General features: G+C 36.0%; 1 protein-coding gene across 5 annotated transcripts in view; it reads right to left on the minus strand.

Moving 5' to 3' along the window:
• Nucleotides 1–25449, minus strand: part of FUT8 (fucosyltransferase 8) — a 266970-nt gene that overhangs the window by 201084 nt on the left and 40437 nt on the right. For all 5 annotated transcript variants that reach the window (XM_045565543.1, XM_045565561.1, XM_045565552.1 and 2 more), the window contains exon 2: nt 25035–25132. The gene's annotated coding sequence lies outside the window, so the exon portion shown is untranslated. The remainder of the gene's footprint in view (nt 1–25034; nt 25133–25449) is intronic.

Genomic DNA, 25449 nt, shown 5'->3' on the forward strand with positions numbered 1-25449 from the left:
TCAATGTAGAAAATCCACTGGAATCTACAAAAGAGCTACTAGAATTAATAAGTGCGTTTAGCAAGGTTGCAGGATACAATGCCAATATATAAAAATCAATTCCATTTTTATATATTAGTGATGAATAATTAGAAATTGATATTTTATAAAAATATTTATAAAAACATCAAAAACTATGAAATACTTAGGAATATATCTGTCAAAAAATATCAGAAAGATCAGTACACTAAAAACCACAAAACACTGCTGAAAGAAATTCAACATCCAAATAAATGCAGGTGACTTATTCATGGGTCAGAAGACTCAATAGTCAAAATGTCAACTCTACCCAAACTTACCTATAGATTCAATTCAATTCCAACCAAAATCTCAGTAGCTTTTTAAAATAAATATTTATTTACAAACGGCTTCTAATATTCCTATGGAAATGTAAAGCCAATTAGAGAGAGAAAATACAAATTTTTTTTTTTTTTTTTTGAGACAGGGTCTCACTCTGTCGCCTGGACTAGAGTGCAGTGGCATCATCATAGCTCACAGCAACCTCAAACCCTGGGCTCAAGCAAATCCTCCTGCCTCAGCCTCCCAAGTAGTTGGGACTATAGGAATGCATCACCACACCTGGCTAATTTTTCTATAATATTTTTTTGTAGAGACAGGGTCTCACTCTTGCTCAACCTGGTCTCAAACTCCTGGCCTCAAGTGATCGCCCCACCTTGGCCTCCCAAAGTCCTAGGATTACAGACTTGAGCCACCACACCTGGCCACCACACAATAATTTGAAAGGGGAAAGTTTAATATAAAGAATTATTAACTATAACAGGGAATTGGAGAAACAACCAATTAACTAATGAGAAATAAAGACAACTCTACTACAGGAACAACCAATGCTTCCTAGGGCTGAAACAGAGCACCAAGGCAAGAACTTCCTCCAACCCCCAAACCATTCCAGGGGGATCGACTTGCTGGAGAGGGCACAGTCCTCTCACTGAATGGCAGAGAAGTTACTCTAAGTGCTGCACCAGCAGAACTTGCTGAAAATCTGTGTTGTGGAACTTGCTAGAAATCCATTCTTCAGAGCGCTAGTAAAGTCTGTTCACAAAGAAGCATCCCAACAAAAGACACTCTACTATAACCACCCCCCCGCCAGGGGAAGGTACAAAGAAGAAGTTGCTAGCCTTGGGTCACAGGATGCTGGGTACTGCTGCCCCTTTAGTACTGCAGGAATCTGGTGCTGGTGAAGACACATATCCTTCAGAAGCTATCCACTGGGGAAGCTATCTGGGCTAACAATGGAGGTGAGCGTGCTGCTACAGCCCACCAAGCAAGTACACAGAAACAAAGAGGTAAAACTCTTCTTCGGTGTTTCTCCAGCATTCCCTATTGGCAAAGCATGACATTGTGCCAGCTGGCAAAAGAAAAATATTTAAGGGCCTGATCTATTTTCACAGAGTAGGCAAAAGGAGTACATTTGGAGCTGAGAGGCAACAAATCGGTAACCTGCACAATAGTCAAGATAACTTTGAAAAAGAACACGCTGGATGGGTTAACATGATTTCATGATTTATAAAGCCACAGTAGTATGATTTTTCTAAAGGACAAAACAAAAAACACAAAGAAACACAAAGAGATCAACTGTTTTTTTTATTTCTTATTTTATTTTTTTTTAAAGACAGTATCTTGCTGTGTCATCCAGGCTGGACTGCAATGGCACAATCATAGCTCACTACAGCCTCAAACTCCTGGGCTCAAGTGATCCTCCTGCTTCAGCCTCCCAAGTAGCTAGGACTATACGTGCACACTACCACACACAGCTAATTTCTTAAATTTTTGTACAGATGGGGTCTCATTATGTTGCTCAGGCTGGTCTGGAACTCCTGGGCTCAAGTGATCCTCCTGCCTCAGCCTCCCAAAGTGCTGGGATTACAGGCATGAGTCACAGCACCCGCCTGGTCAACTTATTTTTTAAAAGTCAAAAGGACACCTATTTCAACAAATGGTGCTGGAACAACTGGATATCTATGCCAAAAAAAAACCTATATCCAATTTTTATTCCACATAAAAAATTAACTCAAAATGTATCACAGGCCTAAATATTAATACAAAACCATAAAACTTCCAGGAGCTTTCATGCCCTTGGATTAAGCAAATATATCTTAGATTAAAAAACAAAAACATAATCTATATAAGAACAAATTGATAACCTGGACTTTATCAAAATTAAAAATGTATGCTGGGTACAGTGGCATGTGCCTTGTAGTCCCAGATACTTAGGAGGCTGAGGCAGGGGGAAATCACTTGAGCCCAGGAGTTCAAGACCAGCCTGGGCAACACAGCGAGACCCCATCTCTATTTAAATAAATAAATAAATAAAATAAAAAATGTGTGTTCTTCAAAAGACACCATTAAGAGAATGAAAAGACAAGCCACAGTCCAGAGGAAAAAACTCTCTAAACCATATATCTGATAAATGACTTTTATGAAGAATACATAAAGAGCTCTCAAAATTCAATAAGAAAATAAACCAATTAAAATAGTAAGTAAAATATTTAAACAGATATTTTACCAAATAAAATATACAAATAGTAAATAAACACATGGTTCTCAGTATCATTAGTCATTAGAGAAATGCAAATTAAAACCACGAGAAGATATTACTATATATCTATTATAATGGCTAAAATTAAAAAGAATAACCATACCAAGATGTGAAAGAACTCATATATTCCTAGCAAGAATGAAAATGGTATAATCACTTTGGCAAATTACTTGGCAATTTCCTAACAAGTTACATACATATCTACAGTACGACTCAGTCATTCCATTCCACTCCTAGGTATTTACCCAGAGAAATGAAAACATATACCTATATAAAAACTTGCATATTCACATTCATGGCAGCTTTACTTGTAATAGCCAATAACTAGAAAGAACCCAAAAATGTCTATCACCAGGTGAATAGATAAACAAATTGTGGAATATCCGTACATGTCACTTATCAATTTATTGCCCCTCAGCTTTAAATGCACCCTTCAATATATACTGTGTAATAAACATTTCTTTAAATATTCCTCCTTTTACACAAGAACCATGTTAAACTTTCTCAGTAGAGGGCAATGGAGAGGCACTAAAGTAGAAAGAGGCTCTCCTACAATTTCCTGCAGGGACATGGGGGTAAAGAGGTTTTGGATGTCTGGGTGTGAGGACCTCAGGCAGAATGTTGTCCCAGCCACCTGCTGAGAACACAGTCCCCTCTCTGTGACCTTGCAGTCTCAGCCTGGCAATAAGCTGCCCACATCCCTCTTAACATGGAAACCAGAGCTCCTATGTACTCCAAAGCTCCTGCACACTCTGAATGCCAGCGCCAGGGCTTACTTTCTCTCTGCAAATCCTCACTTAGACTAAGCACAAATGTTTATAGCCCACAGAGACACACACCAATCTGCCTCATTTTCTTCCCCAGTGCAGCCCACACACCTCAAAAGCTTTCAGCCCCTGCTGGCACCTAGACTCCCACTATACACCCTTGCCACAAACTGTTGATACCCTGCTCCTCTGTTTGCACTCAGATGAATTGCCTATGCTTGCCCAGCAACTTCAGGCCACCTCCAGCCTTTCCAAACCATGAACCTCTCTTGCCATACAGAGGACTAAACCATATCTTCTCCAACGAGGTCTGAATTCCTTCTAAATGTGTCCTTCTTGGGATACTCTCCCTCGGCCCTAGGGTAACTTATAAAGTTTCCTTATATTTTATAGCTATTCTTTTGTCATAGTTAATAATTCTTGACATTAAACTTCCCCTATTTCTATTTCCTAAAACTCAGTAACAAAAAAGACAACCTGATTCAAAAATAGGCAAAAGACTCAAATAGACATTTCTCCAAAGAAGATATACAAATGGCCAATAAGCATCTAAAAAGATGCTCAACATCACTAACCATTAGGGAAATGCAAATCAAAACCACAATGAGATACTACTTTATACCCTTCAAGACAGTTATTATAAAATTAAAAACGGAATTACCATGTAATCCAACAATTCCACTTCTGGGTATATGCCCAAAAGAATCAAAAGCCAGGTCTTGAAAAGATTATTTGTACATCTGTGTTCACCAGCAGCATTATTCATAATAGCCAAAAGGTTGAAACAACCCAAGTGACCACTGATAAGATCAGATGAACAAAATGTAGTATATACATACAATGGAACATTGAAAAAAGGAATGAAATTCTAACACATAATACAACATGGAGGAACCTTAAAGACACTACATTAAGTGAAATAAGTCAGTCACAAAAGTACAAATATTGGATGATACGATCAATATAAGGTACTTAGAACAGTCATAGAGACTGAAAGTAAAAAGGTGGTTGCCAGAGCCTGGAGGGTTAGGGGAATTGCTAAGTTACTGTTTAATGGGCACAGAGTTTTAGTTTTACAAGATGAAAAAGTTCTGTGGATGAATGGTGATGATAGTTGCATAAGAATATGAATATACTTACCACCACTGAACTATACTCTTAAAAATAGTTAATAAGTTTTATGTTACAGATATTCATTATAATTTTTAAACTTAAAATTATAAATTTTTTTAAAAAAAGAAAAAAGAAAACAGTTCATTTCTACACTTTCCAATAGTTTTATTGCTCCCAGGATGGATGTTATCTTAACTGCGGGGTAGAAAAGGCAGATTCAGATAAGAAAGTAATCATAGTCAACAAGCACTTCTAAAGCCTATAATCAGGTCCAGATACTATGAGGCACTAGGGATACAAATATAAACAGTCCCTATTATTAAGGGGTTTCTGTTCTAATCACATTTACACATAGGCAAGAAATCAAAAACAAGTGGTCATTAATGGCATCATATCAAACTGATTCTACTGCCACCCAGAACCAACCATAATGAGCAGTTTCCAAATGATAGTAGCAAAATATTTGGTTTCTTCATATAAGAAATTTTTAAATCCAATTTCCCCACTCTCAAATTGAAAAGAACCATTTCTGGAAGATACCAGTAACAAGAGAATAGGTGAAAACACATATAAGAATCTTGCAGATCTACAATGGATTAACATTGTGCTCATATTTGCAATAGTCACAGTAATCAAACTCACCCCAACTTTCTGGACACCATCTCATGTCTTTAGTCATTCTTTTCTAGCCCTGTCATTCAACTTATTGCTGGTCAAAACTAAGAACCTTAGTGTGTGAGAGAACAGAGATCAAGAACAAGTGAAGGAGGAGGAACAAGAGAGGGAAAAGGAGCAGGGGAAGGGCAGAAGGACAAGGAGGCGGGGAAGTAGATGAAGCAGGAGAAAGGAAAGAAGGAAGAAAGGAAAGGAGGGAGGGAGGAAGAAATGCAGATATCAAATAAATTATAAAAAATGCTAAAACTCACTCATAATCAAAGAAATGAAAACTAAGAGACCCTTTTCATCAACTGAGAAATAGTAAAAGCTCAAGAATGTCCAGTGTTAAAGAAAATGTGCAGAAAAAGTACGTGTGTGAACTGGTACAAACTTTCGGAATGGGATTTGTTTCTATGAATCAAAAATCTCAAAAATAATTAAATTCTTTGAGCCAACCATTCTATCTGAAGGAGTTAATGCTAAGGAAAAATTAGATACAATTCTTTGTGTATGTTTATATCATTTATATGTATATTAATTAATATATATGTCATAGACAACTGTAGCTTTTAAAAGTCCCTAAGGGAATTCTTAAGATCATCCAGTTTTGGAACCATGCCCCAGTAAACGAATATGTGTATTAAAGGAACTAACATCTATTCAGCAATTTTTGTGACCCTGGCACTATATAATAACAAATATATCATCATGTTAATCAAAACACATTAAAAGCTAAAAGGGAGGTTTTTAAAGTCCCATATTCCTAAAACACTGACAGAAAAAGCCTTAAAGGGAATTTTCACTGTTATATTTATAACCTCACTTGATAGAATTTATGTTCATTATTAAAAGAAAAACTTTAGACAAAATAAATTTTTTCAGAGTTTATCTGAGCAAAGAACAATTCAAGAATTAGGCAACACTCAGAAACAGAAGAGGTTTAGAGAGCTCCACTGCAGCAGTGTGGGCAGCAAACTTTTATAGGGTGAACACAGAGGGAAGACAAAGAAAATATATTCGATTCGGTAGAGTGAAAAGACCTGAGTTAGATGTTAATTGGTGGTTTCCAAGAGATAAAATCTGTAGTTTTCCTTTTACTGTTTAAGTTGAACTTCAGTAAGCGTAATGGCCTCACAATTACAAATTTCATAGCACAAATGTCTTATTGAAAATTACTGTCTGAATCTCATCACTACGTACCCCAGGAGTATGTATAAGTATTATTTGTCAATTTTTTAAAAATGGAAAAAAAAAGTATGGGAAGCAATAAAAATAGGGCTTTGAGGGGAAAAAAAATACTGAGAATCTGTATCTTTAAAACTGTAAATTATCTGTTATCATTAAAATCTATGACAAGCTTTGGGAGGCCAAGGCAGGAGGACTACTTGCCACTAGGAGTTCCAGACCAGTTGGGGCAACATAGCAAGATCCCATCTCCACAAAAACTTTAAAAATTAGCCAGGCGTGGTGCATACACCTGTAGTATTAGCTACTCAGGAGGCTGCGGCAGGAAGATCCCCTGAACCCATGAGGTCAAGGTTACATGAAGCTATGATCAGGCCACTGCACTGCAGCCTGAGGAATAGAAAACGAGCTTGTCTCTAAAAAAAAAAAAAATTAAAATAAAAATAAATCTATGAGAAAATATCTGTCTATATCAGCTATCTTTGACAAGAAAATGTTCTATATCTACATTATCCAATATAGTAGCCACTAACCACATATGACTACAGAGGACTTGAAATATAGCTAGTGTGACTGAAGAATGGACTTTTCCATTTTACTTATTAATTAAATATAAAATGTCCAATTTTGAATCAAAATGTAGTTTATTACATTTCAAACAAGAAACACTATAATGAATCAAAGTTGGTGCCTAAATTATTGACACAGTTTTGCTATCTTAATGGTAGCTTGTTTACACCAGGAGTGAAGAAGCCTAGAGAGTGAGTATTGATGAAATTGCAAAAGGCATTTTTCACCGCTTGTTGAGAATTGAATATTTTTCCTTGCAAGTAGTCCAAAGCCTAGAAGAAGTGGTAGTCAGGTGGTGCAAGGTCTGGTGAATATGATGGATGATGGAGAGTTTCCAAGTCCAGCTTCTGTAGCTTGAGCAGTGTTGTTTGTGCGACATGTGGTCGAATGTTGTCTTGAAGAGGTTTGGCCTGTCTCTATTGACCAATCTCAGCCGCTTAATCGCAAATATCCTCAACATTTCATCCAAATGGTTGCAGCAGACAACTGCTGTAATCAAATGACCAGGTCTCAAGAAGCTGTAGTAGATAATACCAGCTCTGGACCACCAAACAGACACCATTAGCTTTTTTTTGATGAATATTTGTTTTTGGACTGTGTTTCAGCCCTTCATCTTTATCCAACCATTGTGCCCAACATTTGGAATTGTCAAAAAGAATCCATTTTTCATCACATGTAACTATACGGGGTAGAAATGGTTCGCTTTTATGTCATGATAGCAAAGAAAGGCAAGCGTTGGGACGATTTCTCTTCTGATGCTTGTTTAATTCATGCGATACCCATTTATCCAGCTTCTTTACCTTGCCCATTTGTTTCAAATGGTCCAATACTGTTGGAATAGTAACATCAAACCTTGCTGCTAATTCATGCATAGGTTGAGGTGGCTTCATTTCCACTACAGCTTTCAGCTCATCATTATCTACCTTGGTCTCAGGTCACCAATGTGGCTCATTTTCAAGGTTAAAATCACCAGAACAGAACTTCTCAAACCATCAACGTACTGTTTGTTCATTAGCCACATCCTTCCCAAACACTCACTGATGTTTCTAGCTGTCTGAGCTACACTGGTTCCTGTATACAACTCTTATTCGAAAATAACACAAATTTTTCTCTTATTCATGGTTTCACAAAAATTGCACTAAAAACAAAAATTTGGAAGATAATCACAAGCCAAAACATGTGTTTGAAAGACTGAGGATGTACCTTCACAATAAAAATAAAACAAGAAGTGTCAAAGTGAAATGTCAGAGACATCAACTGTTAAACTTAGTACTTAAGGAAATTGTACATTTCATACTTAATAACCTAATTTAAATAGCCATAGATAACTAGTGGCTACCATATTAGAAAACACTGGTCTATGTGGTCCCTGGCCCTTAGCTACAGTTAGGCAACCCTCTGTTGCCTGTTCCTCTGTTCTGCTACCTTCTTTGAAATCCCCAAGCTAATAAGCTAGCAATTAATTATCATTCATTATTTATTGAGTACCTCCTATACATCAAGCACTGTGTATAGTGCTTATAAAGTTCACAACCTGGACCTATCAAACAATTCCGCTGTCACTGGCAATTGTTTAGCGTTAACATGGAAGTATTTATTCTTCTTAAAGGGATTTCATCTGATATTTACAGTATCTCTTACTATTAATAATATATTTACAGTACTCTCCCCTTATCCAAGGGGATATATTCTAAGATTCCCAATGGATGCCTGAAACCACAAATATCCCTATATGTACTGTGTTTCTCAATCTGGTAACTGAGACAACTACTAAGGGAGTAATGAACAGGCAGCATATATAGTATAGATAGGCTAGACAAAAAGATGATTCACCTCCTGGGTGAGATGGAGTGGGATAGAGCAGGACAGTTCAAGATTTCATCAAACTACTTGGACAGCTCACAATTTAAAACTTATGAATTATTTCTGGAATTTTCCATTTAATAGTTTTGGACCGGAGAGTAATGGAAACTTCAAAAAGTGAGGGAACTTTTATACTTTGGTTTTAGTTAGAAAGGTTTTAATCATAGGGTTAATCTTTTTTTTCTTTTTTCTTTTCTTTTATGTTTTTACTTTCTTTTAATTTTTTTTCTTTTTCTCTGTTCCTGAAAGGGTTAATCTTTTATTGATTATTTCACAAGCCTAATCAATGTGTGGTAAATTTCATCCTTTTCCTCCCCAAGGAAGATAGTTTTCATTGACATACATTAAACTATTATGTCATATTCTTATTTTTTTATTTCTTTTTTTATACAGAGATGGGGGGTCTTGCTCCTGCTCAGGTTGGTCTCAAACTCCTGAGCTCAAATGATCCTCCCACCTTGGCCTCCCAGAGTGCTAGGATTATAGGTGTGAGCCACTACACCCAGCCTATGTCATATTCTTAATTAAAAGTACCATTAATTGATTTACTATAGCTTTTCAGGGAGGGGGCACACTAATACAGTAAGTGTATTCATCAGTTTTTAAGATGTATTAAAATGGGGGGAGTGCATCTTTGAAGAGAAAAAACTGCACACACAAAAAAGCCTATAAGAGAGTGTAGAATAAGTCCCTTTCTTATTTACATTGGTAAGAGAGCAATTTTATCCACCTCTCATAGGATCCCATCCCATAAAGATACTAACAATGACAATTCCATGAGGTTTTGTGTGTGTGTGTCCAGCAAGGATTCTGTGGGTTTTTATTGCCACCAACACAAGAAAGATTTGAAATCATTGACCCCAAAGACAAAAGTTTTGAAGACTCATTCTTAACCCCTTAAGTCAATCACCATAACTCTACCTAAGAAACACAGATTTTTTAGCAGGAAAATTAAACCCCTTCAAGTTTCAACTTAAGATTACTTCACAAAGAAAATACAGGCCAGGGTGGTGGCTCACAGTAATCCCAGCACTCTGGGAGACATAAGTGGGAGAATCACTTGAGGTCAGAAGTTTGAGACCAGCCTGAGCCACATAGCAAGACCCTATCCCTATAAAAAAAATAGGGGGAAAAAATTAGCCAGGTATGGTGGCATACTCCTGTAGCCCCACCTACTCAGGAGGCTGAAGCAGGAGTACTGTTGGCCCAAGAATTCAAGGCTGCAATGAACTATGATGATGCCACTGCACTGTAGCCCAGGAAAGACCGCAAGACTCTTGTCTCAATATAAACAAACAAACAAATAAAACCAATAAACTTTAGCCCTGTGAAATAACTCTCCATACAAACAACCAAATCTCCTACCCGCCTTTGACATGTACCTTTTTTATTTTCAAATACATTTTGGGAAACGTTATCATATAGGAAATTAGGGGACTTTCTGTACTGCAGTTATTAATTTATATTTCTAGTTCACCTATTAAATTATCATCTTCCTAAAGGCAGGGTCTTTATCATTCTGTATTTTAAATTCATAGAAGTTGTTCATTAAATTTGTTGCAGAAAAAGCAAAGCACCAAGACTAGGGGGAAAAAGAAGAGATAGGATAGAAAGAAATACATGAGCAGCTTTGTATATCCCGTATACCTTTAGACCCCATACCAGTAGATATTCCTAAGTGATATTTATTCTTTTAAAAAAAATCCTATCCTCCCTGAACAAATCCACAAAGAACAAGAACAAATATATCAGCTGAGAAATTTTACGGTGAAATGAACCCAATGATTCTGTGTAACCTGCTCCTCCCCTCAGACTCACCAACCTCTTAGTAGAAAGATATGTTTATTTTTTTAATCTTGGTAAAATACCTTGAAGATTACAAGCGTAAAAGAGCTACATGCGTTTATAAAATCTCTAACTTGGAAAGCAAGAAAAGGTTATGTAGAATAGATAGTATTAAAACAATCTTCAAACAGCTTTTGGGGGTGAGGAGGTAGCATCATCAAATTCAGCATCTCAATGACACCAGAAGTTCCTAAAGTTTCTAGTTGTACTGATATTCCATTCAAATGGCTATGCCCAATTCAACTTTCAACCCTAGTGATAAACAGAAGACAAGTCAGAGAATACAGAACAATCTAATAAGTAACCTTGACAAAGACACCAAATTGAACCCACAAATATTAAATCAGTAAGGAAAAATTCAATTTATAAAATATAACAAGTATTAAACATAAAAGGTTAAATTATTTGACGAAAGCCAATTTACCCAAATACAAGAGTCTAAAAAACTAAGTTTGACACATGTAGGAGATCATTTTTATCACCTAGTCACAAAATCCCAATTTTTTGGAACATAACTGTATAAATCACTGTAACAATATAAGTTCTAAAGCACTGTTTTCTAATCTATAAGCAAAAAAAAATTTATCCCAATTTTGCAGATCCAATAAAAGTTAATTAGTCCTATGAAAGAGAACATAAAATTCTCCTTAAAAGACAAAGAGAGAGATAGATAAGACAGAAAGACAAAGAAAGAAACAGAGAGACAGAGAGACAGGGAGACAGTAAGGAGAGACAGAGACTTCTGAAAATCCAGCCAAAGACATGGCACAAACATGGAAAAGCTAAATGCACAAAGATGTTCACCATAGCAATAGGTACAATAAACTGTCCATCTGACCAACCTAATAGTACCTCACTCAATGAAAATAAATTATTATTTAAAAAAACGAAAGGTACAAATTTAAACATAAATTATGATCTCAATGTTGTAAAAAAAAAAATCTGTATATGGAAAAGGAGTAGGAGTCACATATACCAACATGGTCACCATAGTCATGTTAAGTTTGTGGGATGAAGTGTAATTCTTTTACTTTAATAAAAAGTTGTCTAAATTATCTATAATGTAGTGATGTTTTTAATGTGAAGGTTTTTCAAAAGAAAATGAAGAAAACTATATTTTACATTTAATTTACAACAATTTCTGTTTCTACTTCAATTTCTACCAAGATATTTGAGCACTAAATTCATGTGAACTACGTTTTTCACCATGTCACAAAAAATGGTTAACAGTTAAAATGGTTATTTTCAGGTCATAAAAATAAGTAGTAGGCAATCTACTAATCAAATTAAGAAACTCCATGTATCCAATAGATTGGCTCCATAAATCCAAAGTATCAGCACAAGACTTTAACCATGCTCAGCATCATCAGAAGTGTCGCTGACATGACTCTATGCCCAGAAAAGTTTTTAAAAATGAAGCTTTTTTATGGTACAAGAATATAAAAATGAACCTTTGACTCTCAACACAGGAAACAAAGGTTGCTCTTGCCCTCAAACTATACTTAAAACGGTAAATGGACTGAGTCACTGCTATAGTTTGGATGTTCGTCCCTCCAACCCTCATGTTGAAATTTGTCCCAAAGTTGAAGGTGGGGCCTAAAGGGAAATGTCTGGGTCATGGGGGTCAGGGGGGATCCCTCATGAAAAGATAAATGTTCTCTGTGAGGAGTAAATAAGTTCTCTAGTTCCCAAGAGAGCTGGTTGTTTAAAAGACCCTGGTCCCCTCTCTCATCCTGTATACAAGCCAACATTCCTTCATCTTCTGCCATGAGTGGAAGCAACTTGAAGCTGTCACTAGAAGCAGATGCTGACAGTATGCTTCTTGTACAACTTGCATTATTATGAGCTAAATAAACCTCTTATCTTTATAAATTTACCCAGCATTGGGTATTCCTTTACAGCAACACAGAATGGATTAAGACAGTCACCTCATAATAAGAATCTTTAATCTCTCTTTCAAATTAGATTAGCCCCAAATATGCAAACCTGATGTCAGAAGGAAATAGAATTCCTAATATTCCCAAATCAAAGGATATCGTACCAAGTTTTATCATTACAAAACTGTCAAAAATTTGTTAAAAGCCAGTAACAAATTTGGCTTATTGTAAAGAGCTTGAAATTCATCACTCCCATCCTCACAAAGAGAAAAAAAAACTGGGGGGAAAAAAAAGCCCTGAAAATCAACAACTCTTCTTAGATTCATCAGAGAATTAAGGTCAGAGGAAAAACCGCTGCCATGAAAACTGGAAAGACATACAGACAAATACAGAGAATCACGGTGCAGTAAGCAAAAGCCCAGGAGAGAAGCCCTCAACTAAAGTCATCATCAGTAGAAACACTTAACACAGTAAGTGACAAATTGCTAGCGCCTCAGTACAGACTAGCTTGAGCATTAAAAACTGCAAGGGGACCCAGTCTCAGAAAGGCCTCCATACTTTCTTGAGTTTTACCTCTAGGAACCCTATCAGGTTCTCACAATGAAAATGTAAAAAAAAAATCCCTCCTGCTTCCATCAGGAGGACTAGAAAAGTAACCATTATATGCCCACAGTTCTTTGTTCCTCTTAAAAGGCCTTCTTGAAGAAAAGGAAACTTTTTTTACCAGAACTAACGAACTGGGGTTTTACATAGCCTAACCTACTAGGGTTTTATACTACCTAACCAACCTGGGGGAAGGGAAAGTACCCAATTTCCCCCTCTATCCTTTTTGACATGGGGGAAAAGATAGTCAACTCAGGCTCACGAAAGACAGATCTAATTATAGGACGACATAACTTTTTTCCTTATCCCTCTCCTCTTACTACATCAACACTGCTCCTATACAACAGGGATTACAACTAAAAGAACTGGAAGTTTCAGATCCTATTTAAGAATTCTCTATGAAAACCCAAAGATAATAGGGCATGTAAAAATAAAAACAATAGAAGAAATTTTAGCCTCTGATACCACAGCTACAGCAAACAGTAAACATAGCCTAACTCCTAACCAGATAAATATGAAACCTCACACTAAAGAGCCTATTTGCCTCAGTTCCTTTTACCTGAAAACATCATGTCTAGCTATCAACAAAAAATCACAAGGCATTTTCGTCTTTAAAAGACGAAAAATACAGTCTGAAGAAAAAAAGCCTGAAAAAGACTGAGTCAGATATGGCAGAGGTTTTAGAATTATCATCAGGAATTTAAAATAACTATGGCAAATATGCTAAAGGCTCTAATGTAAAAAGTGAAAAACATGCAAAAACGGATGGGTACTGTAAGCAGAAAGATGAAAACTCTAAGAACAAATCAAAAGAAAATATTACAAATCAGCAACACTGTAACAGTAAAGAATGTCTTTAGTGATAGACACCAAACCAGGAAGTTCAGAGAACACCAAGCAGGATAAATATCTAAATGCTTATATGTGTATAAATGATATTCAAACTGCAGAAAACCGCACAAAAAGAAAATATTGAGGCCGGGCGAGGTTGCTCACTCCTGTAATCCTAGCACTCTGGGAGGCCGAGGCAGGTGAATCGCTCGAGGTAAGGAGTTTGAGACCAGCCTGACCAAGAGTGAGACCCTTGTCTCTACAAAAAAATCGAAAGAAATTATCTTGCCAACTAAAAATATATATAGAAAAAAAAAATTAGCTGGGCATAGTGGCACATGCCTGGAGTCCCAGCTACTCGGGAGGCTGAGGCAGAAGGATTGCTTAAGCCCAGGAGTTTGAGTTTGTTGTGAGCTAGGCTGACGCCACGGCACTCACTCTAGCCCGGGCAACAGAGCGAGACTCTTTCTCAAAAAAAAAAAAAAAAAGAAAGAAAGAAAGAAAGAAAATATTGAGAGGAAAACAAAACAAAACAAAAAACAACACAAAAACCGCCTATCTGCCTATCTACAGAGGAACAAGGATAAGAATGCACGCAAAAAAAAAAAAAAGAGTAGAGTGAAATAAAATATGAAAAGGAAGACCAAATTAGAATTCTGTACTCAGCAAAATTAACCTTCAAAAGTGAAAAAAAAAAAAAAAGACTTTCTCAAACAAAAACTGAGGGAAATGAGGTGGCCAGTTAGCTCAGTTGGTTAGAGCGTGGTGCTAAAAACTGAGGGAAATGAAAGCCAATAGACATGCCTTGCAAGAAATGTTAAAAGATGTTCTTCAGAGAGAAGGAAAATTATACAGGTCAGAAACTTGGATTACAAAAACAAAGGAAGAGCATAGAAAAGAAATAAACCAGAGTAAAGTTAAATCTTTTTATTTTTCTTATTCTTAATTGATCTAACAGAGAACAATTTTTTCAAAATAATACCAACAATATATTTGGTGATTCTAACTTATGGAAAAGTGAAATGAATGAAAGTACAGTTATAAGGAATGGGAGAAAGGAATTTAGAATACTCTGTTATAAAGTACTAGCACTACCCATGAAGCAGTATAGTGTCATTTGAAAGGTAAAATTGGATTCATTACAAATATATAATTGCAAATTATGGGGCAACCACTAAAAACCTTTTTAAAATACTATAATTGATATACTAAGACAGGAGAGAAAATGAAATCATATAAAATGCTCAATTAAAATAAGAAAAGGCAGAAACACAGTAGAAGACCAAAAAAAAAAGAACAAACAAGGGCAATAAATAGAAAACAGTTACAAACATGGTAGATATTAATCCAACCATATCAATAATTACTTTAAAAGTCAGTGATCTCAGCATACCAATTAAAAGGCAGAGACTGTCAAGAGTAGAGCAAAAGACAAGACTCAACTATATGTTGTCTACAAGAATCCCACTCTAACTATAAAGACAAAGATAGATTAAGGGTAAAGGGATGGAGAAAGGTATACCCATGCTAAAACTAATCAAAAGAAACCCGGACTAGCTATATTAATTTCAGACAAAGCAGACTTCAGACCAAGAAAAATTATCAGTGATAAAGTGGGGCATTACATAATAACAGAGGGTAAATTCTCCAAGAAGACATAACTATCCTTATATGTATGCACCTAACAAGAATGTCAAAATACATGGGGTAAAAACTGATAGGAATACAAAGAGAAATACACAAATTCACTATTATAGTTGGAGACTTCAACACCACTCTACCAGTAATTGGCAGAAGCAGAAAATCAGTAAGGATATGATAGAACTGATAACACCATCAATCAACTGGATCTAATTGACCTTTATAGAATACTTCATCCACAACAGAATACATATTCTTCTCAAATTCCCAGCAAATATTTCACCAAGACAGACCACATTCTGAACCATAAAACATGCCTTAACAAATTTAAAAGAATAGAGATCTTACAGAGTATGCTTTCAGACCACAATGGAATTAAACTAGAAATCAATAACAGAAAGATACCTGGAAAATCCCCAAATATTTGGAGATTAAACAACACAGTTATAAATAGCACGTGGGTCAAAGAAGTAGTCTTGAGAAATTATATTTTAAACTAAACATAAATGAAAACAAAACATCAAAATTTGTGGGATGCACCAAAGCAGTACTAAGAGGTTAATTTACAGCACTGAAGGCATATATTAAAAAGGAAAAAAGAGCTAAAATCAATCATCTAAGCTTCTACCTTAGGAAACTAACAAAAGAAGAGCAAACTAAATATAAAGAAAGCAGAAGAAAAAAAATAAAAATCATAGCAGAAATCAGTAAAATTGAAAACAGGAAAAGAAAGAAAATAAACAACACTAAAAGCTGATTCTATACACACAAATTTGATAACGCAGATAAAACAGACCAATTCCTTGAAAGACACAACATACCAAAACTCATACAAGAAGAAATAGTTCATCTGAACAGGCCTATATTAATCAAAGAAATAATAATTAAGAACCTTCCAAAACAGAAAGTACCACTCTGAGATGGCTCACTGGTAAATTTTACCAAATATTTAAGGCACGAATGATACTAATTTTTCTATAATTTGTTCCAAATAATAGAAGCAGAGGGAGCTCTTCTTAATTCACTCTCCAAGCCCAGCATTACCCTAATGCTAAGCCCCCACAAGAAAGGAAAACTACAGACCAGTATCTCTCACAAACAGACGCAAATGTTCTCAAAAATATTAACAAATCAAATTATACATAACAACCATACTAGTAGGGTTGATTCCAAGTATACAAGGCAGGTTCACTATCTGAAAATCAACTAATGTAATCCAGGAAACAGGAAAAATCATATGATCATACTGACAGATGCATAAAAAGTATTTGATAAAATCCTATACCCACCCATGATTAAAAGCTCTCAGCAGCCAGGTATGCTGGCTCACTCCTGTAATCCTAGCACTCTGGGAGGTAAAGGCTGGAGGATAGCTTGAGGTCAGGAGTTCGGGACCAGCCTAAACAAGAGTGAGACCTCGTCTGTCCTAAAAATAGAAAAAATTAGCCGGGTATGGTGGTGCATACCTGTAGTAGCAGCTACTCAGGAGGCTGAGTCAGGATGATTGCTTGAGCCCAAGAGTTTGAGTTTGAGGTTGCTGTGAGCTAGGCTGATGCCCTGGCACTCTAGCCTGGGTGACAGAATGAGACTTTGTCTTAAAAAAAAAAAAAAAACTCTCAGCGAATTAGAAATAGAGGTAAATTACTTCAACTTGAAGGAAATCCTACAACAAACATCATCCCTAATGGTGAGAAACCAGATGCTTTCCCCCTAAGATCAGTAACAAAGCAAGGATTTGCCCTCTCACCACTTATATTCAACATCATACTGGACATCCCAGCTAATGCAATAAGATAGGAAAAGGACATAAAAGGTAAACAATTTGGGAAGAAAAAAATAAAACTTTCTTTATTCACAGATGACATAATTATCTATGTAGAAAATCCCAAAGAACTGACCAAGAAACTCCTGGGAGTAATAAGTAATTACTTACTGCAAGGCTGCATGATACACGGGAATATACGGCAACTCTGTACTTTCTGTTCAATTTTTCTATAAACCTAAAATTGCTCTAAGAAATAAAATCTATTTTAAAAAAACCTCAATTAAACAACTTGCACAGTAATGTATTAATTCAGTATAGGTGCCAGAAAAAAATGTGTTCAAGATGGCTTTCCTTCTTTCTTTCCTTTTTTCTGCAATGGGGCTGCAGGGGTAGCTGGGAGACAGGGGGAGAATCCTCTAATTTCTCAAGCATCTGTGAGTCCAACAAAACACAACATGGAAAGTGAAAACTCCAAACTAGAAAAGTAAAGAAATCAAACACATTCATATCCTATTTTTTAATCTTTGCCAATTCTGAAACTGGAAAATATTTCTTATAAATTGGAAGAACTTTACTTTATTAGTAACGTGAGTACACCAACTACAAAGTCTAAAATAAGGAGGGCAAAATGCAAGAGAACAGAGTTTAATCCAAAACTGGATTATCAGCCACCATGGCCCCAGGGGAATAAAAAAAAAAAAAGCCTACCTCAAAGGTCAAGTTATTCTTTACGATGTGGACAGCTACCTATCTTTAACATTAAGAAAATATAGTAAGAACATTCCCATACTCTTTTCATTGAAGAATGGAAACGTGACTAGAAAATGTGATCGAGAAAACATCTTTTTGTTATTGTAATTATAGTCTCTATTTAGGTTCTATATTGTGTCCATGTTAATATATTTTATTTCAGGTATTGCTACAGGTTTACTGCAAATTCTATATTCTAATATATCTTCTAAAACTAAATCAATCAACCAATCAACCACCACTGTTGCAACATGTAGTGATAGTCTGAATTGCCCAAAAGCCACTATGGAAACACTTCATACAATTTGTAACTGAAAGGCCAGATGCAGAAAGATTCTTAAATTTGAGTGGCAAGAGATTTCCATCACCCCCAGGAATGTGGTTTTGAATTTTTACCATATGCAGTGATCAAAAATCCCTGTTTTCTCCCATTTCAATAACTTTTATCCAGATCTAAAAACATTGGTTCAACCTGCATTTATACTTATCACCAATATGTATGTAAGCATTGTTAATTCGTACCTTGACAAGCACACACACAACCACCAGGGGTTTTAGTATTACCCCAAAATTTCCTTTCCAGTACCCACAATATCTCTATGAAGTAATTATCATGTATTTCCAACATGATTCAAAGAAAGAATTCAAACACAATACTGTAGCGATTCAAAACATAAGGCAAATTCAATAGCCGATTAAATCACTTACACCTAGAACTCTAGCACCATGCTCCACCTCACAGGACTATTACCATTCTAAGATCTCTTGACCACAAGAATGATATGACAGAGAAATGTGGACAATGAAGGGGTAACTACATTCTTATGCTCACTTCAGAAAAGGTTTATGCATTTTCTGAAGGCAGCATGAGAGTGCAGCAACAACAAATTTTTCTAACTTTAAGTGAATTAACTGACCTGAACAATGTTCCTCTTCCAAATATTCTATTCAAATTGAAAATTCAAATACGGTAAGTGAGAAAGACCAGGGCTAACAGCATGTTTACCTAATATCTTCATTAATGATCTTCACCCAAGTAAACAAAACATAAATTAATTTGTAGATGCTACATTCACCTGTTAAAACCTATCTCATCAGCACTTAAAGCATTCTGTTTACTTTGTGACTCCAACAAAATTATTATTAATTATGTAATATAGCAAGTACTCAACAATTACAGAATGTCAGAATCTGAGAACTAGAAAGGTCTTTAAAAATCATTTGGTTCATTACTCTTTTCTTCCTCAAGGACTCACATATTATCCATGGGGAAACTATGAATAGTAGCTAGGGAGGATAGTAACTTTCTCAAGCTACTTAAAAACAAAACAGAAAGAACAGTTGAGGGGCACCTCAACTTCCAGACTGATATTCTTTCCACTACACCATGCTGTTGTCAAGAACTCTATGAAGAGCCTGAGATTTTACTCTACATGCAAGCTAACAACATCAGTTTGCAATAGTTTCATGGACACTGAGAACCAACACCATCTACCCACATGCAGCATGGACAGTGAAGAAATTACATACCCCCTCTACTGAGCTAAATAGTGTCCCCCCAAAATTTATATCCATTGAAACCTGTGAATCAGACCTTATTTGGAAATAGGGTCTTTGCAGACATAATCAAGGTAATATCCTAATCCAATGACTGGTGTCCTTAACAAGAAGAAGAAAATGTGGACACAGACAAAGAGAGAAGATTGTCACGTGAATACTGAGGTAGAGATTTGAGTTATGGTACCACAAGCCAAGAAACACCAAGGATTTCTGGCAACCACCAGAAGCTAGAATAGGAAGGAAAAGGTTCCTCCCTAGAGCCCCTGAAGAGAGTATGGCCCTCCTAAACCTTTATTTCAGACTTCTAACTTCCAGAACTTGGAGAGAATTAAGCCACCCAGTTTAGGGTACTTTGTTATAGCAGCCCTAGAAAACTAATACATTCACACACAGCTTTCTATGTACATTAACACAACTTTACTAGTCCACTGTCTTCATTAGCATAACCTTACTATTCCAGGAGACTCTTGCAGGCATATAACTTGATTGCTCATTTACAGACCTTCTGGAAAGACCCATCAACTCTTCAATAGGACGCATCAACAGTTTTCAAAATACTTAAATTATTGTTTCCACTAATCCTAAACTATAATATCATGATACCTACCCCAAACCTAATCGAGACCCACCACTATCACTGAAAAATCCAATTTAAACCAAACTTCAAATTCTCAAATTTTGACCCTGACTTTGCTCTTCTAAGATACTACCAAAGTTCTGTCAAGGTAGTGTTCTCCCTTACCACAATAAGCAATAAACTCAGCTTTGTTTTATCAATAGGATGTTTTAGTGATATTTGGTGAACTGGTATAAGGTAATACTGGCAGAAGATATAACACTTCCGGGTCAGAAACAAAAAACAGTTTACTACTCACAACAATACAGTAGACAGAATACCATCATTTGTACCAGTTTCCCAAGTTCTAATTCATAAGGGGCAATGCAAGGAGAACCAAGCAATACCTACACACACAGTGGATTGCATTACAGCTGCAAGGAAATATGCCCAACCTTTTCCCCAGAGGGATTATCTTAATCATCCTGGACAGGTTAGATACAACAGCTCATAACTATAATCTCAGCACTTTGGGAGATAGAGGCAGGAGGATTGTTTGAGCCCAGGACTTTGAGATCAGCCTGGGCAATGTAGTGAGACCCCATCTCCACAAAAAATTTTAAAAATCAGCCAGGTGTGGTGGTATGTGTCTGTAGTCCCAGCTACTTGGGAGGCTGAGGCAAGAGGATCATTTGAGCCCAGGAATTTGAGGTTACAATTAGCTATGATCAGGCCACTGTACACCAGCCTGGGCAACAAAGCAAAAAAATTACCCTGGGCAGCAAAGAAATCTGACTTCTGATTGGAGACACTGTTAATATCTTCCTAGGTTGTCTACTATACATACTTCCTTGAAAAAGATAGCCCCCAACAAAAGCTGCCAATGCTTTTGCTCAGTAAATGTGCAAAAACACAAGAGACCCATGAGATCCAAGAGAAATGTCTCCCAAAAGCTGTTTCCTTTGTCCTAAAAGACTAAAAGATTTTTAAGAATCAGGATGAAGTTGTATTTATTCAGGGAGAAAACAATACACCAAAATGGTACACTTTCTTCTCTCAAAAACCTGTATAAATTAAAAACCACTTTACTGAGTCACAATCTTGTAATAAGCCTATAGATTGAATATTCAAAAGTAAATATTTCTAAAATGTTTGACTCCTATTTTTATTTCAAAATGTTCCACTTCTAGAATATCATCTCGAGCAAGTTTTATCACTAGTTTCCTGGGCCTGACGGTGCTCATGAAAAATAAAGAACTGTTTGGTAGTTCTGAACTTCACCAGTTATATCTGACCTTAATGTGGACCTTAATGCCTTTCTTTGTAAAGAGGAAAATGGAGACTCAGAGGTGAGATGATACGCTTTTAATCATACAACTAGCTGGACACATGTAGTGCAGTGCTCATTGTAATCAACATTCTACCTCTACTCATCCTAGGACCACTACTTGACCTAAGGGTTGAATTGTTCCATTTAATATTGTTTACAAAATTCAGTTTTAGTTTATCTCTTTTCCAGTTGATTTTAAATTAAAACAGACCATTATTTATTTTTTTTTTACATATACATGAGACTTAACAAACCACTATTTAAATGGTAGGATATGCTCTTAATTTTCAGAAAATATATGATATTGAATAAACAGCTAGAAAAATCTAACAAATTTTTTTATTTTGTGACAACCTCAAAACATTTTATGTAAATTAATTTAAAATTCATAGAATTCAAATTTTAAAAGATCACTATTTTCATAAATACTTTAGATAAATATGAACCTAAGAATCCTGGTTTAAAATCTAAAGTACCGGCCGGGCGCGGTGGCTCACGCCTATAATCCTAGCACTCTGGGAGGCCCAGGCAGGAGGATTGCTCAAGGTCAGGAGTTCAAAACCAGCCTGAGCAAGAGCAAGACCCCGTCTCTACTAAAAATAGAAAGAAATGATCTGGACAGCTAAAAATATATAGAAAAAATTAGCCGGGCACGGTGGCACATGCCTGTAGTCCCAGCTACTCGGGAGGCTGAGGCAGGATTGCTTAAGCCCAGGAGTTTGAGGTTGCTGTGACGAGTTTGAGGTTGCTGGTGATACCACGGCACTCTAGCCCGGGCAACAGAGCAAGACTCTGTCTCAAAAAAAAAAAAAAAAATCTGAAGTACCCTAAAATCCTGAAGAAATGACTTCTGAATACAGTACTGTCTTTGACTCTGCGTTGCATTTGCCCATTGAACAAATAATTATTCTCTTTCAGAAATAGCTCTAAAATGCTCCAACTCTGCCTATAATGTTTTGCCCGTTTACAAAATGTTCTCTGAAGGAAGTGTGGCCACCAGAAAATGTAGTGTTGAGCCAGGCCCTGGCCCAGGGGCAAAGCAGTCTGCCTGCAGAGGGCGCTGGATCTGTGTCCCACCCACCTCCTCCAACTATAGCCTGTCCTCCCTACACAGGCCATGACTTGTGCTAGAGCTGCTCTAGTTTCTCAGGAACTTGCTTGTTACTTTTACTGTGTAAATAAAGCTTCCTGGTTCAATACTCCCTTCTCCCCTCAAAAAAATGTTCTCTGAAAACATAATATAACATACCATTTATCTATAGAGATACTATTAAAGTTACATAATTCATCTAAAATATTCAGAAACAAAGAAAACAGTTCAAAGTTGCAGTGACTCTTCTGGTGTTCAGGCTTAGGAGCTGGAATTTAAACCAATTAACATTCTCTGAGTCAGAGCACAATATTTTCTCAAGACCTTCTCATTTCTATAGCAAATAATGAACCAGATATTCCTTGTAAATATTCAAATAGCTTTACAAGGTACTTTTTCAAATCACTAATTTCCCCAAGGTAGGACAGTTTCTGTCACTTTCACCTCACATACTCATTCAAGAAAGTTTAAATTGACTTTTTCATGTCCAACCTTTGCCCTCCTTAAGTAAAATTTTAAGATTGAAGAGTTTGTATAATTTAGTTAACTTTTATAAATAGGTAACTTTTGAACCTACCTATGTGAGGCTTAACTATATAAATCCACCTGTGCAATTTCTGATCTACCACTATACTCAAGAAAGCTACCTATTTTTTTCCAAAATCAGGAAACCCAACAAGTTCCACTATAGTTCCTTTCTAATAATTTTGCATCATTTCTCTTTCTGTACTCAAAATGACCATAAATCGCAGGTCTCTTCCTCTATCCACAATGAGTGTTAAAATTTTTTCTGGTTTTTTGTTTTTGTTTTTGTTTTTTGAGACACAGTCTCACTCTGTTGCCTGAGCTAGAGTGTCATGGCGTCAGTCTAGCTCACAGCAACCTCAAACTCCTGGGCTCAAGCGATCCTCCTGCTTCAGCCTCCTGGGTAGCTGGGACTACAGGCATGCGTCACCACGCCCAGCTAATTTTTTCTATTTTTAGTTGTTTGGCTAATTTCTTTCTATGTTTAGTAGAAACAGGATCTCGCTCTTGCTCAGGCTGGTCTGGAACTCCTGAGCTCAAGCAATCCTCCCACCTCAGCCTCCCAGACTGCTAGGATTACAGGCATGAGCCATCGCACCTGGCCTTTCTGGTTACTTTTTAATGACATTTTAAAAAAGAAATGCAACTCAGCCTAAAAAGGCAATAGTTAAATCACTGTGGTCTCTTTAACAACAGCAACAACAAAAAGTAATTTCTATCAATAAAGTATATAGAGGGGAGAGGGGAATGAAGAGAGGTTGATTAATGGATACAAATACATACTTAGATAGAAGAAATAAGACTTGGTATTCCACAGCTCAGTAGGGTGACTATAGTTAACATTAATCGATTGTACATTTCAAAATAACTATAAGAGAATAATTTGGATATTCCTAGTATAAAGAAAAGATAAATATTTAAGGTGATGGATATCTCAATTATCCTGATTTGATCATATAAAAGTATCAAATTATCACATGTACCACAAAATATGTACATCTATGTACATATTGTATCAATAAAAAATTTAAAAAAAATATAGAATCATGTTTCTATTGTTTTAAACATATGACTAAAGCAGCTTTATAATCATCAAAAACTAGAAAATGCCCAAATGTCCATCAACTGGTGAATGGATAAACTAACTGTGGTATATCCATACAGTGGAACACTACTCAACAATAAAAAAAGAACTACTGATAGACACAACTACTGATGCACACAATAACATGGATGCATTATGCATTATGTACAAATGCATTATGCTAAGTGAAAAAAGCCAGAATTAAAAGGCTACTTACTAGATGATTCCATTTAAATGAGATATTAGAAAAGGAAAATTGTAAGAACAGAAAACAGGTCAGTGGTTGCTAGGGATTGGGGTAGAAGAAGAAGTTAACTACAAAAGAACAACATGAATGAGTTTGGAAGGTTATGGAACTGTTTTAATTGTGGTGATAAATATACATTTGTCAAAACTCATAGACTGAACACTGATAAAAATGTTAATGTATGACTGAAATCTGGAGAAGAATGATTCCTTTAAAAGTCAGCTACTAAAAATGTCAGAAATTTTGAGGATGAATTATTTATTTTTAGCACCAAATATGCCACACAGGTATACCAAAAGTTCAATGTACCACATTCAACCACAACTTGTTTCATCCAGCCTCATAACTATTAGAAAGAAAGTAAAATATTTTTCATTTTATGGAATGCTGATTGTACATAGTAAGTAGTCTGAAAATATATCTTAACAAATACACAATTCAACAGTTTAGACTGATTTGGCCTTTCTAATTCTACTTCACTGGTATACACATATGTAGCTTTAACCACAAAAATATCCATTTCTCAAAATATTAACATATAATTGGAACAGGGAAGTGCTGTCCAGAAAATACACTAACCTGAATTTGTTCAGTTAACCAATAAAGGCAATAAATCACTTGATCTTGAATGAAAACACCATCAGGGTCACGGATGCCCTCTTAGCAAAAGCAGAAACCTGGAACAAAAGAAAAATACATAAAATTCAGCCCTAGTCAAACTTCAGTTAGCATTATACTTCTTTAAAAAACCTTTAACTTTCCCTTATGTAGCCAGTCATAACATGTAAACTCACTCATTTTGTACATTTACTTACTCTACAAGCAGTGCTTTCCAATACGAATGGGTTTTCATTTTGCAAATTATATCCAAACTCAGTAACACTCAGTATCTTCGTTTTCTTCATAGTTCATTCATCTTAAAATAAGTTAGCACCCATAAAACTTGCTTTGTGAACATGAAATTCTTTAATTGTCTACCTTTTAACATACAGGG

This window comes from Lemur catta, chromosome 1 (genome assembly GCF_020740605.2).
Source record: "Lemur catta isolate mLemCat1 chromosome 1, mLemCat1.pri, whole genome shotgun sequence".
NCBI classification, from domain to species: Eukaryota; Metazoa; Chordata; class Mammalia; order Primates; family Lemuridae; genus Lemur; species Lemur catta.